The following is a 12329-nucleotide window of genomic DNA, read 5'->3' on the forward strand; positions in this document are numbered from 1 at the left end:
AAATAAAATAAAATAAAATAAAATAAGGAAAAACTACATACAATAACTGTATACAAATATATACAGGCAATAATTTAAAAAAAGAAAAAAAGAGAAAATGACTCCATAAGATCCAGCTTTTTCCTAATTAGTGATTGAAAAGGGGCAGATTCCTAATTAGTGATTGATGGAAGAGGGCCCAGCCCATTATTGATGGAGCTGTCCCTGGGCTGGTGGTTCTGGATTCTATAAAGAAGCAGGCTGAGCAAGCCATGAGATGCAAGCTGGTAAGCTGCACCCGTCCATGGCCTCCGTAACAGCTCCTGCCTCCAGGCTTCTGCCCTGTTTCAGTTCCTGACCTGACTTCCTTCAGTGATGAACAATGATGTGGAAACATAAGCCAAATCAACCCTTTTCTCCCCAACTTGCTTTTGGTCATGATGTTTCATCACAGCACTAGTAACCCTAACTAGGACACGTCCCAACACATCTTAAAGACACTGGTAACCGTGTTTGATACAGCGTCATTCCTTGCCAAGTTTATTTCATGTACTATATAATATCTTCTAGAGTCATCCATGTTGCAAGTGAAAAGATTCCATTCCTTTTGAAGACTGAATTGTATTGCACTGTGAATAGATAAGACATTTTCTTAAATCCAGTCAGGTGACAAGGAATGTTTAGGTTCCCTTCTGGATCTTGGTTGTTATGAGTAACATTGCAGGGACCAGAGGTGCAAAGCTATCTCTCTGTCATACTAAACCAGAAGAGGAATTGTGAGATCCAACAGCCATTCCGAGGTTCAGAGGAAGCCCTGTACATTTTCTTGTAAAGGCTACACAAATTCACTCTCTTGGGAACAGATCCTTTTCCCATACCTTCTCCAACACTTATTTTTATTTGGCTTGTTTGCTTTTGTTTTTTACTTTAAATATTTTTTATTTTTGAAATTAAAATATAATTACGTCATTTCCCCCTCCCTATCCTCTTTCCAATCCTTCCTATGTGGCTTTCCTTTCTCTCTCTCACATTCATGGCCTCTGTTTCTTTAATTGTTGTTACCTGTGCACGTGTGTGTGTGTGTGTGTGTGTGTGTGTGTGTGTGTGTGTTCCTAAATACATAAATACAACCTGCTCAGTCCAGATAAAGTTACCTGTTTGCATTTGCATTTGATTTCAGGTATTGGATATCAATTTGGTATTAGATAACCATTTACAGGACTTTTCCTGGGGCAAGACTATTTCTCTAGCTCTCAGTATTCCTTAGCTGCTTGTAGGTCATTGTCTAGGTAGGGTTGAGGCCCCATGAGATTTCCCCTGCTCGAGTTCTCATGTCTATTGGTGTCTCTTTGTTCAGATCTTGTTGAGGCAGCCATGCCAATGAGACTTCATGTGTGTAGCTTCTCAAAATACAGCTAACAAGTGACCATGTGGTGCCCAGTCCCAACTGATGTGTCTACATCACACAACTCCTGTACCTGTGACTCAGAGATTAGAGCAGAAGAGGGAGCAGGAAGACTGTGGGAAGAAGGGCATCGGGAAGTTTGCAATGAGGATTTGTCTTCTGCCTACATTTCCAGCTACTTTTGCTGTGTAAAGTCTTTAATCTTCCCATATTTTTAGACTTCTTTTTTTTTTTTCATGAAAAGCAACATGAGGTTCTTTTGTAAAGATATTGCATTGACTCTGAAAGTCACTTTGGGTAATGGAGATATTTAAACAATGTGAACTCTTCCCAGCACCCATGTGGGATGACCCACACATGCCTATAATTCCAGTTCTAAGAGATCTTGCCTCCTTGAGAAACTGCATGCACATATGTGCATACATACATACACACACATAATAAAGTAAATCATTTTTAAACATTCATTTTCAAAGAATCTCATGGAAGCCGTAAACATGGAACATTCAGTGGCATGGTTACCTGGGCCCATCCTAATGCTGTCAAAACTTTCATATATAAATCAAGCTGCTGAGCAATTCCTCTGATCACTTTAACACAGGCCGATGTCACAGGTTTGCTAATGAACCAAATCTGGTGACTCAATGTGTGTCTTACAAAATTACTTTTCCGGCAAGAAATTTATGGGACAAAATTCAAAACTAAAATGGGGAAGATACATTGAAAGTTCAAGGCAGTACATACTTCCTTTTGGATTATAAGATTTATTTTTTTCCTGGAAGATTCTTGAACATCCTCTGACGTCCATATTCTAATTCTGTGTCTTTGTTTTCTCACTTTCAATGAATAGGTCTGTTTTGACTCATGAGTGTACTTCTGGGACTCCAGAGTTATTTAATAATTTGGGATGAATCCCATGTTGAAAATACCTCAAGACTTATATAATACCTCATTTATATTAGTAAGGATTTGCTCTGATTTTGCTGTCCACATGAGAGATGGAGAATGTGGTTGAAATATGTGTAACAACAGATCATACAGTAAGAATGAACATAGGAAGAAATATTTTAGAAATTGAAAAATTCATGGAGTTTGTAAAAGCAGAAATACCACAAGAAAGTTTCAATTTCAAAAGCAGAAAGAATGGTTGGTGGTCAACAAAGAAAAGATGGTGGTGTGGAGATGAAAAGTTCTGCAAGGACACAGAGTCAGGAAAATGATGAGATGCTCAGTGATTATCCCTGAGTAGTTGGGATGGCAGACAATGCTTTGCACGTAAACACTGTGTCTTTTAATTTTTTTCCTTTATTTTTATATATACATATGGGTGTTTCATCTGCATGTATGATGAACCAGCCTGCCTCCATCTTAAGCTTAAAAGCCATTTTATAGTAAAGACAAATGAGGCTTATTACTGTTTATGGATTAAACTTCTGTTTCTCAAGGATTAGGCTATGCTGTCTGTAACCTTAACTACCAATGGCTCTGTATTGCATATTCCAGGAAACAGCAACCATGCCTTTGTTTCAAAAAGTTATAGCCATCTTGCAACCCTGCCTTTGTTTCAAAAGAGTTGTTATGACTACCTGTTGTTATGACTCTCTTGCTATGACCACCTTTGGTCATAGTCTTTGGTCTTGTCTTTGTTTTAGAAGGTCTTTATGACTAACTAGTTATGCTTAAGTTCTGCTCCTGTAAACCCACCTATTTTCTCCCATTTGGAAACCCTCTATCCCTGAGCTATAACAATCTTGTCTTTCTCACATCTAATGGTGACCCTTCAAACCCCACCTTAAGTAGAGGCAATCTGTATATGTGAATTAAAATTTTTAATTAAGGCTGGGCGGTGGTGGTGCACGCCTTTAATCCCAGCACTTGGGAGGCAGAGCCAGACGGATCTCTGTAAGTTCGAGGCCAGCCTGGACTACCAAGTGAGTTCCAGGAAAAGGCGCAAAGCTACACAGAGAAACCCTGTCTCGGAAAAAAAAATTTAATTAAAAATTAAAAATTTAAATTAATTTCTTGCTTTAATTAATTTGGTCATGATGGTGTGGGTCAGTGGTCTTTCTCCTCCCATCTTTGGGATCAATAGTATTTCTGTGCACCACATGTGTTTCTGATGTCCATGCAGGTCATTGTATCCTCTGGGACTGAAGTGATGAACAGTTGTGAGCCACCATGTGGTGCTGGGAATTGAACTAGGGCCCTCTGAAAGAGCAGCCAGTGCTCTTGTGCCTTTTAATGAACAGAACATGGACATTTACAAAGACTAGTTGATACATGTAGGGTTATATAATAAATTCTTAAAAGCAACTTAATAAGAGCAGCTAAACCCCAAAGGGGGTGAAATAGACACTCGGGGGTTGGGAGCACCCACTTCTCAAATCTAAACAGTGAGGATGGATGAAGTTGTTCCTGTTAAGAGTCAACTGGGCACACATCTGAAATCAGCAGTGACTTTAAACTTATAGCACACAAACAGTGGGAAACGGGATAGGACAGACTGTGGGACGGGAGGAGGTTCTGCTGCCTGAACAGGGTCGAGGTTTTGGAAAGCACGCCACTATTTCTCTTGGCATCATCTCTGTATCACACCTAGGGCAGCATTAAGGGAAACCAACTTTGCGTTTACTGCTGTGAATGAGGACAAGCGAATTTTTACAAACTCAGAGCAGATGTTCTGAGGGCTTTCAAGGGCTCCTTTTGGAGAAAGGCTTTCCACAGCTTGAGAGGTATGATTTAGTTTTATCTAATAAGGCTAAATTTCATGCGTGAGTCCCTCAAGGGCATGCAAGCTCCATGAAAGATAATTGTTTTTAACTTTGAGCACATTGTCAGCTTTTTATCCAATTAGAAAAAGTACAAGAAAGCTAGACTGAATTCAATGAAATTGTATTAACTGTAGAGATTCCCACATGCTGCCACTCACACCTTGGTTAGTTCCCTGCCCCTTAAACTGCACTACTGCTTTGTTTCCTGAGATTATCAGTCCTGGACTGTGTTGGTGACAGATCTTGCTTAATTTATCTCCTTATAGCTCATCTGGCCTCTGACCATTCCTATAGATGGTTTCCCAAAATGTCCTAGGGTAAGTTGGGCAAATCAATGGCTTCTTGGGATTAAACAATGAGGTTAGATGTAACTAAGTAATCTTTTATTGGTAATAAAATGTAAGAGGAAAAGAATATTAACTGAAGAGTTTTAGATGATTATAGAAAGGGGAAGTAGAGTGAAAATTTCCCATTCTACCTTTGTTTTTCCGTATTTAGTTCTGTAGGGAAAGTTCCCTAGGGCTTTGGGTATTTTTCTAAGTACACTACATATGGGCATGGTAGTGATTATAGAACTGTCGGCTCTATTTCTGATGTAATAGAAAATGTAGCAATCAAATATGATGATGCAACAGAGTCAATAAAACAAAACATTTAGGATACTCATTCTTACAGTGTCTGGGGTGAATTACATGTCCACCAAAGCAGCCAAGTCTAGCATGGTGGCTTGATGCTCCCTGACCCTCCCCTGCACAGCTAAGGCAAGGCTGGCCTGGCCTCACAGCCTCTTCTCCGTGCTTCCTTTGGGGCTTCTGCTTTCACTGCCTTGAATTAAGCACATTCCGTCTAACTTTAACTTCTTCTAAGCTATAAAATACAAATAAAAGTGCAATTAACATAGTTCTCTTACAATTAGTAGATTTCCCAGAGGCTGTGTTATTTCCAAATATCCCATACGTATTTACCCATGCAAATTCCCCTAAAAATTGTGTAAAGAAAAAGAAAAACCCCTCTATGAATCCCTAAGAATTAACCTTCCCACTTGTTTCCAAAGTCATCTTTATGAAACATGAATTTTCTCCATCAGGTCCAGCTTCCTCGGAGTCTCCACGTCCCCCTTGGAACGCAATCTCGCTCACTTTGCCGGAGGTGCTGCCTCTGCCTATCCACCCACTCTTCTCCCACACACGTAGCACAAGGTTTCCTGGACTTGGAGCTGGGAAGCTCAGGATAGCGTTAAGTCTCTTTCCAAGAAGCCAAGTCCCCTGGATGGTACCAGCCATCAGCCCTTTTCTTTTCCCAGCACGAGATTCCTGCCAGAAATCAAAGTATTCTAAAGAGACATGTGTGTCCCTCCTTTGGCCCTCAGACTGCTGAAACAATGGATCTAAAGAAACTGAAATTTCCACAGGCATCTCATACTGGAAGGAGAAAAAGGCTGGTATCCTGGCACTGGCAAAGAAAGAACTTGTGTGCCAGCAAGAGATCTCACCATTCTGACACCCATCAGAGCCACCTGATAGCCTGGAGCTGAAGCCATGGCTGTAGAAGGAAGCAAGCTGAGAAAGCCATTCAGAACAAGCCAGTGAGCAGCTTTTCCCCATGGCCTCTGCTTCAGTTTCACCCCTCCATGTTCCTGTCTCCAGCTCATTTTCTGATTTCCTTCCATGTTAGTTTGTGACTGGGAGTTGTAAGATGAAATAAACCCTTCCCTCCCCAGTTCACTTTTCATCATTGTGTTTATTATAGTAACAGATGTTGTGTTTTAAAGATGGCCAGAGACCTACCTTGATGGATTGGAGTCGTGGGGCCTCACAGTGAGGGAGGGAGAGACATGCCATGCAGGCAGCACTCATGTGAAGAGTTTTATTAGTGGTATGGGAAGAGAGAGGGGAGAGGGAGTGCAGAGGGGCCTCATGGGAGAGAGAGAGAGAGAGAGAGAGAGAGAGAGAGAGAGAGAGAGAGAGAAGAAAGAGTGGGTGGGGGCTATGAAGGGAAGAAGAAAGAGAAGGCAGGCAGGACCACACCTTTTGAAGGGACATAATGATACAGGCTATGTAGGATGACCTTGCAGGAACCTGAGTGACCCATGGTATTGCCTGATTGTTGGCCAGCTTTCCAAGGGGGTGGGCCTGAATGCTAATTTTCTTCCCTTTTGTTTATTATAAAAAGGTGAGTTATGGGTAACAAGTGGGGTAGAAATGAGGGTACGGAATTCTCGAGACTACTTCCTGCTGACTTGGGATGAAGTGGGGAGGAAGAAGTTGGGAGTCGGGGTCACACACAGCAGGAGGTGTGAGTAAATAAGCATTTGGTTAGCTGTCATCATGGAGACCTCAGGCATCTGATCCTTGCTGAGTTGAGAAGGCAGGTTGCTACGAGAAAAAATAGATTGTTATCATCAGCCCCATGAGTGGTGCTAGCCATGGGAAGAGTGGTAACTGCCAGAAAGAATGGAATGGAGGAGTTCCCTGGTTGTACAGATGAGGCAAGGGTGTGTAGATGTAACCAATCGTCTTATTAAATAAGAAACACAGAACCAATGCAAAGAAGAAAGCCAAGAGGTCAGAGCTAAGAGCTAAAACCTTACCCTTCCTCCTGCAGTGGTCCTACCTCTCCGAACCAGAGCTATTTCCTGTGTGTCTGTATTTTTATAGTGTTTCTGGTCTGCCTTCTCATTGGTTGTAAACCCAACCACATGACCGCCTCGTCACGGCCTGTCTGTATAGACCTCCAGGTTTTCTATGATTGGTATTGAGATTAAAGGCATGTGTATCCAATACTGGCTGTATCCCTGAACACACAGAGACTTACCTAGCTCTGCCTACCAAGTGCTGGGATTACAAGCGTACGCCACCACTGCCCTGCTTTCCTATGGCTTGCTAATAGCTCTGACCCCCAGGAAACTTTATTTATTAATATACAAATAACATTTTAATACAAATAAAATATCACCATAAGGGTGAATAAGCAAGACATGAGAGCAGATATGCCCTTCATTGGGACATCTTGGAAAACCAGGTTCCAGTTGCCAGGCAGGTGCCCACTTGAGCCTGGAGAAGTGGTACCAGCAATGAGGTCCCAGGAGCTTGGGGGATGGTATGCCAAATTGAGGGATGATGTGTTAATCAGGAGTACCTGAGCCATCACATCTGCTGTTTCTCTGGAGGTGAGAAATGCCTCTATCCATCCTGTAAAAGTTCAGCAAGCTAGAAGATATTAGAGTTTTTATGAGCAGGTATGTGGGTGAAGTTAACCTGCCAGTATTTGCCCAGTTGAAATCCTCAGAGCTGGTACAGGGACTGGTATATCTGGAAGACCCCTGCAGGTTTGACCTTGGCATGAGTCTGGCAGGAGTGGTGGACCTGTGCAGGAACCTGCAGGTGTCTGTGAAACAACTAGAATAGATTTATATCTTGGTGCCATAGCAAAGGGCTAGAAATTCACAATGAAGTCTGTGAATGAGGCACATCTACCTGTACTTTTAACAGGAAACTTATTAATGAGCTACCAAGGTGTTTGTAGCCTTGGGGTTGGGGGAAGAGTTGTAAACCTGGCAAATATATTAATACCCTGATCAACAAACACCATCAGACCTGAGAAGAGTAAGTAAAGAGCAGAGGTGAGACAGCTTTCCTATCTTTACATAAATAAACTTTAAAGATAAACTAATTCACCAATAAATATCGGTGGCTGACCACTGAGGGCAGCCACTGCAAAAGCCTCATGTAGGTTAGTGTAACCACAAGACTTGTAGAATGTGGAAGTTCTAAGGTTTTTGTTCTCTCATCACTGCTGAGACTCACTGTGGAAGCCGCACCCAACTACCATTTTTTCTGAATTTTTTACCCAACCTTATAAACTTGCCAGAACTCAACTTCATTTTTCAAAAGTAAGTGTTTTATTGAGATGTTACAAACTGTTACACAGTAAGCCATTCAAAATCTCAGCAATTGTCTAAGGCTTTCCATTGCCCATTTATATTTTAAGATTGAAGTCATGGACTAAAGAAATATCAATTAGCTGGGCAGTGGTGGCTCACACCTTTAATCCCAGCACTTGGGAGGCAGAGCTAGGCAGATCTCTGTGAATTCTAGGCCAGCCTGGTGTTAGTTATTTTTGCAGCGCTGTGCTCTTACCCTGCAAGGAAATGTCACAAAACACGACAGAATCCGCTAATAAGAGTTTTATTAAAGATAAAGGGGACAGAGAGTGTGCAAGCCTGTGGAAGAGACACATGTGTGGAGAAGAAGAAGGAACTGGGAACATGGCACCAGCTTATAAAGGCTGGGCGTGCACAGGTCTACGTAACTACTCTACACATATGCGTAGATCACATGGCTACACTGCGCACCTACATAAACATGCAAAGTCACGGATCCTGGTCACGCGAGACGCCTTGACCCGGAAATGGCTATCTTGACCTGGAACTGGCAAGACGGAAGTGTCCACCAGGCATATGCAAACACACCCGACCGTGGGGGCGTGTTGTGAACCCTTTACCTGGTCTACAAGGTTCCAGGACAGGCTACAAAGCTATGCAGAGAAACCCTGTCTTGAAAAAAACAAAAACAAAAAAAAAGTATTAATTAAATCCTAGTTACTTCTGCAGTATGCAGCCAATAGTATAGAACATAATACCTACTGGCATTTTTATGTGAAGATAAACTTCCTAGCTATCATGCTAAGTATGAGCAAATATATCATTATTATTTCTAGCAGAACAATTTATTCTCAGGCTTATTAATTCATAGGCAACTGATATTCAACTTGCAAATATCAGATTTTTTCATCAAGATATACATGACACAAATCTATAGCCCTGGAAAAGGTTAGTTAAACTGAGAATGGATAAAGAATCCAGGGAAAGAAGAGGTAATAAATAGAACAGAACATGTATTTAGCTTGGAATAATATATCTAAGTTACTTTCTGACTTTTGAGAAACAGCATGGTTGTGTAAAATGTTAAAATTAGAAGTAGTGGCATGAAAGGTACATGGGAACACTCAGTACTATCAATTACATCAAAAATCTAAACATTTTGTCTCAAAACATCAAATCTAAAAATAAAATTTTATTTGAAAACAAGAAAGTAATAGCAAGGACCTAAACTGTATCATTTTGTGAGATTACTCAAGCTTTCCTCTAGCCTGAGCATCAAACCTTATTAGCAGTGTTAGAGGAAAGTCCTTGTATGAGATATGTCTCTGTTGCTGTGATAAAACACCATGACCAAGGCAATTCACGGAAGGAAGGGTTTATTTGGACTTTGTGTACCAGAGAATCCATTCTGTCAGGGAGGTTGGCAGTAGGCAGGCATGGTGCTCAGAACAAAAAACTGATAGCGCCTGTCCTCAAGCACATCAGGAAGCAGAGAGAGTTGGGAGTGGTGTAAGGCTTTACGGAAATCATATTGATGTCCATGATCCCTGCTGCCACTGGAGGCCGTGTGGATGTCCACAGTCTATGCTGCCACTGGAGACCACGCTGAGGTTCCCGTCACATGCTGACGCCAGAGGCCATGTGGATGTTCATGGTCCATGTTGTTGCCAGAAACCAAGTGGAAGTCCGTGATCCATACTCCTGCTGGCTGTAAAAGGCAAGGAAGCCTCTTTTGCAGTGGTATCAAGGAATGCAGACACACAGTTGAGAAAAAGAAACACAGAAGACTTTCCTGACAGCCCCCTACCTCACCCCACCCCCAAAGAGTAAAATCCTAGACAGGAAGCCCTAAAAGAGAACGCTTAGAAACTGTGATAAGGATGCTGAAGTGTAGCTCTCCACAACTGATGGCTTCCGATGGGACTGTGGGTGGGGGAAGAATCAGTTCTCTTTAAGGGGCTAGCCACCAGGAGTTAGAGCATGCTCCAGTGAAAATATGGGCAACACAAATTGGACTTTTCTTCTTCTTTTTTCCTTGGGGGGCAGATCAAAAGGTTGGGGGGCAGACCTGGGAGGACTGGGAAGTGAGTGTGATCACGGTGCACTATGTGAGATTCCTAAATAATCAATAAAAATATTATGTTGGGAAAAAAGTTTCAAAACCTGCCCCCCTCCAATAACTACTTCCATCAAGGCCACATCTCTTAAACCTCCCTAATCAGTGTCATCAGCTGGTGAGTAGATGTTCACATCTCTGCCTCCCATTCAAACTACTACGATCCTGTTCCCAAGTTCTTTGTATGTTCCACTTTACTTAAAGGTTGGTAACTATGAAGTAGGCACAGTTAGAATTCTCACTTTTAGTAACTGAAATAAATGTAAGGCTCAGGAAAATAATTTGGTGGAGGCCTCCAGGTTTATCAATGAAGAATCTAGACTCAAATGCAGACAATTTATCTTAGTTAGAATTTATGTTGCTGTGAAGAGACACCATGACCACAGCAACTCTTGTAAAGGAAAACCATTTAGTTGGGGTGGCTTACAGTCCATTATCATGGTGTGACATGGTGTTATGCAGGCAGACATGGTGCTGGAGCAGGAGCTGAGAGTCCTTACGTTTTGATTCAAAGGCAACAGGACATGGTATGAGAGCCTGGATGTGGCTTGAGCATATATGAAACCTTAAAGCCACCTTCACAGTGACACACTTCCTCCAACAAGGCCACATCCACTCCAACAAATCCGAACCTCTAACAGTGCCACTCCCTTTGGGGGCCATTTTCTTCCAAACCACTACATTGAATCATTAGCAAAACATGCTATATGCCATATTACAATCTAAACCAAGGATGACCACTGATGGATGAGATGTAATATAGACATGTGGCCTAGGAAACGCTATGTTGTACATATCTATTCATTCCCTTCCTTATTGATAAGATTATTTTAGTGCACCAAATTCTATCCTATTCTTACAAGAAGTAATCTTTTTGTCTCAGTATATGCATCCTATGTATACTTCACATTCATTACAACTGTCATCAAGTGATTGCTGTCCCCAGTGAACAGTTATGAGGTGGGCCACTTCCCAGCACATCCATGTTCTTTGCCTTTCCCTGGAGCAGATACACATGATTGCAACAGGATGAGCAGAAGATCCAGATGGCATGATGGCTATTCTCAGTTGTCAGCTCGACTATGTATGGAATTATCTAAAACCCAAAAATGGCTGGGCATACATGTGAGGAAATTTTGATTAATTCATTTGAAGTGGAAATACTTACTTCTCATCTGGATCTTTGAGTCAGAAAGACATAACTTTAATCCAAATCTTCTGAGGCGAGAAGACCCACTTCTCATCTGAACCATCCGCTGGCAGCCTGTATATAGGATCTGGAAGAAGGAAGCTTGCTCTCTTTGACTGCTTGCTCTTGATCTTGCTAGCAAGTCTATTCCTTTGCTGACATGAGAGCCTACTTCTTTGAGATTCCAGCATACACTGAAGACCAGCTGAGACATTCAACCTCACAGACTGAACAGCTATATATATATATATATATATATATATATATATATATATATATATATATATATATATATATATATATATACATATATATATACATATATATATATGTATATATATATATATACATATATATATATATATATTTCTATAAGTTCTACTCCTCTAGAGAACCTAACTAATACAGATGAGATAAAGGACGTATTGTCTAGCACTACCAGATAAGACTACAGTTTAAAAAGTGAAAAGTAGGCCCAGAGTTAAGTGGGTTTGGCTCAGCGGATAATTGGATCCCCAAACCCATCAAAGTTGAAGCATGGTGGAGCATGTAGATAAGCCCAGCACTCCTACCACAAGAAGGGAGGTAGAGACATGAAAAATTTTCATGTGCTAACTAGTCCAGCACATGCAAGTGTAAACAGGAAACCACCCTGTCTTAAAACATGGTGGGCACTAGAAAGATGACCCTGCTATGGGATGGTCTGTATGTCAAATTGCTCTGATTGGTCAATAAATAAAACACTGATTGGCCAGTGGCCAGGCAGGAAGTAGGTGGGACAAGGAGAGAGGAGAATTCTGGGAAGCAGAAGGCTGAGGCAGAGAGACACTGACAGCCACCGCCATGACCAGCAGCATGTGAAGACGCCAGTAAGCCACCAGCCACGTGGCAAGGTATAGATTTATAGAAATGGATTAATTTAAGCTATAAGAACAGTTAGCAAGAAGCCTGCCACGGCCATACAGTTTGTAAGCAATATAAGTCTC

This window comes from Peromyscus maniculatus, chromosome 3, assembly GCF_049852395.1.
Source record: "Peromyscus maniculatus bairdii isolate BWxNUB_F1_BW_parent chromosome 3, HU_Pman_BW_mat_3.1, whole genome shotgun sequence".
NCBI lineage: Eukaryota > Metazoa > Chordata > Mammalia > Rodentia > Cricetidae > Peromyscus > Peromyscus maniculatus.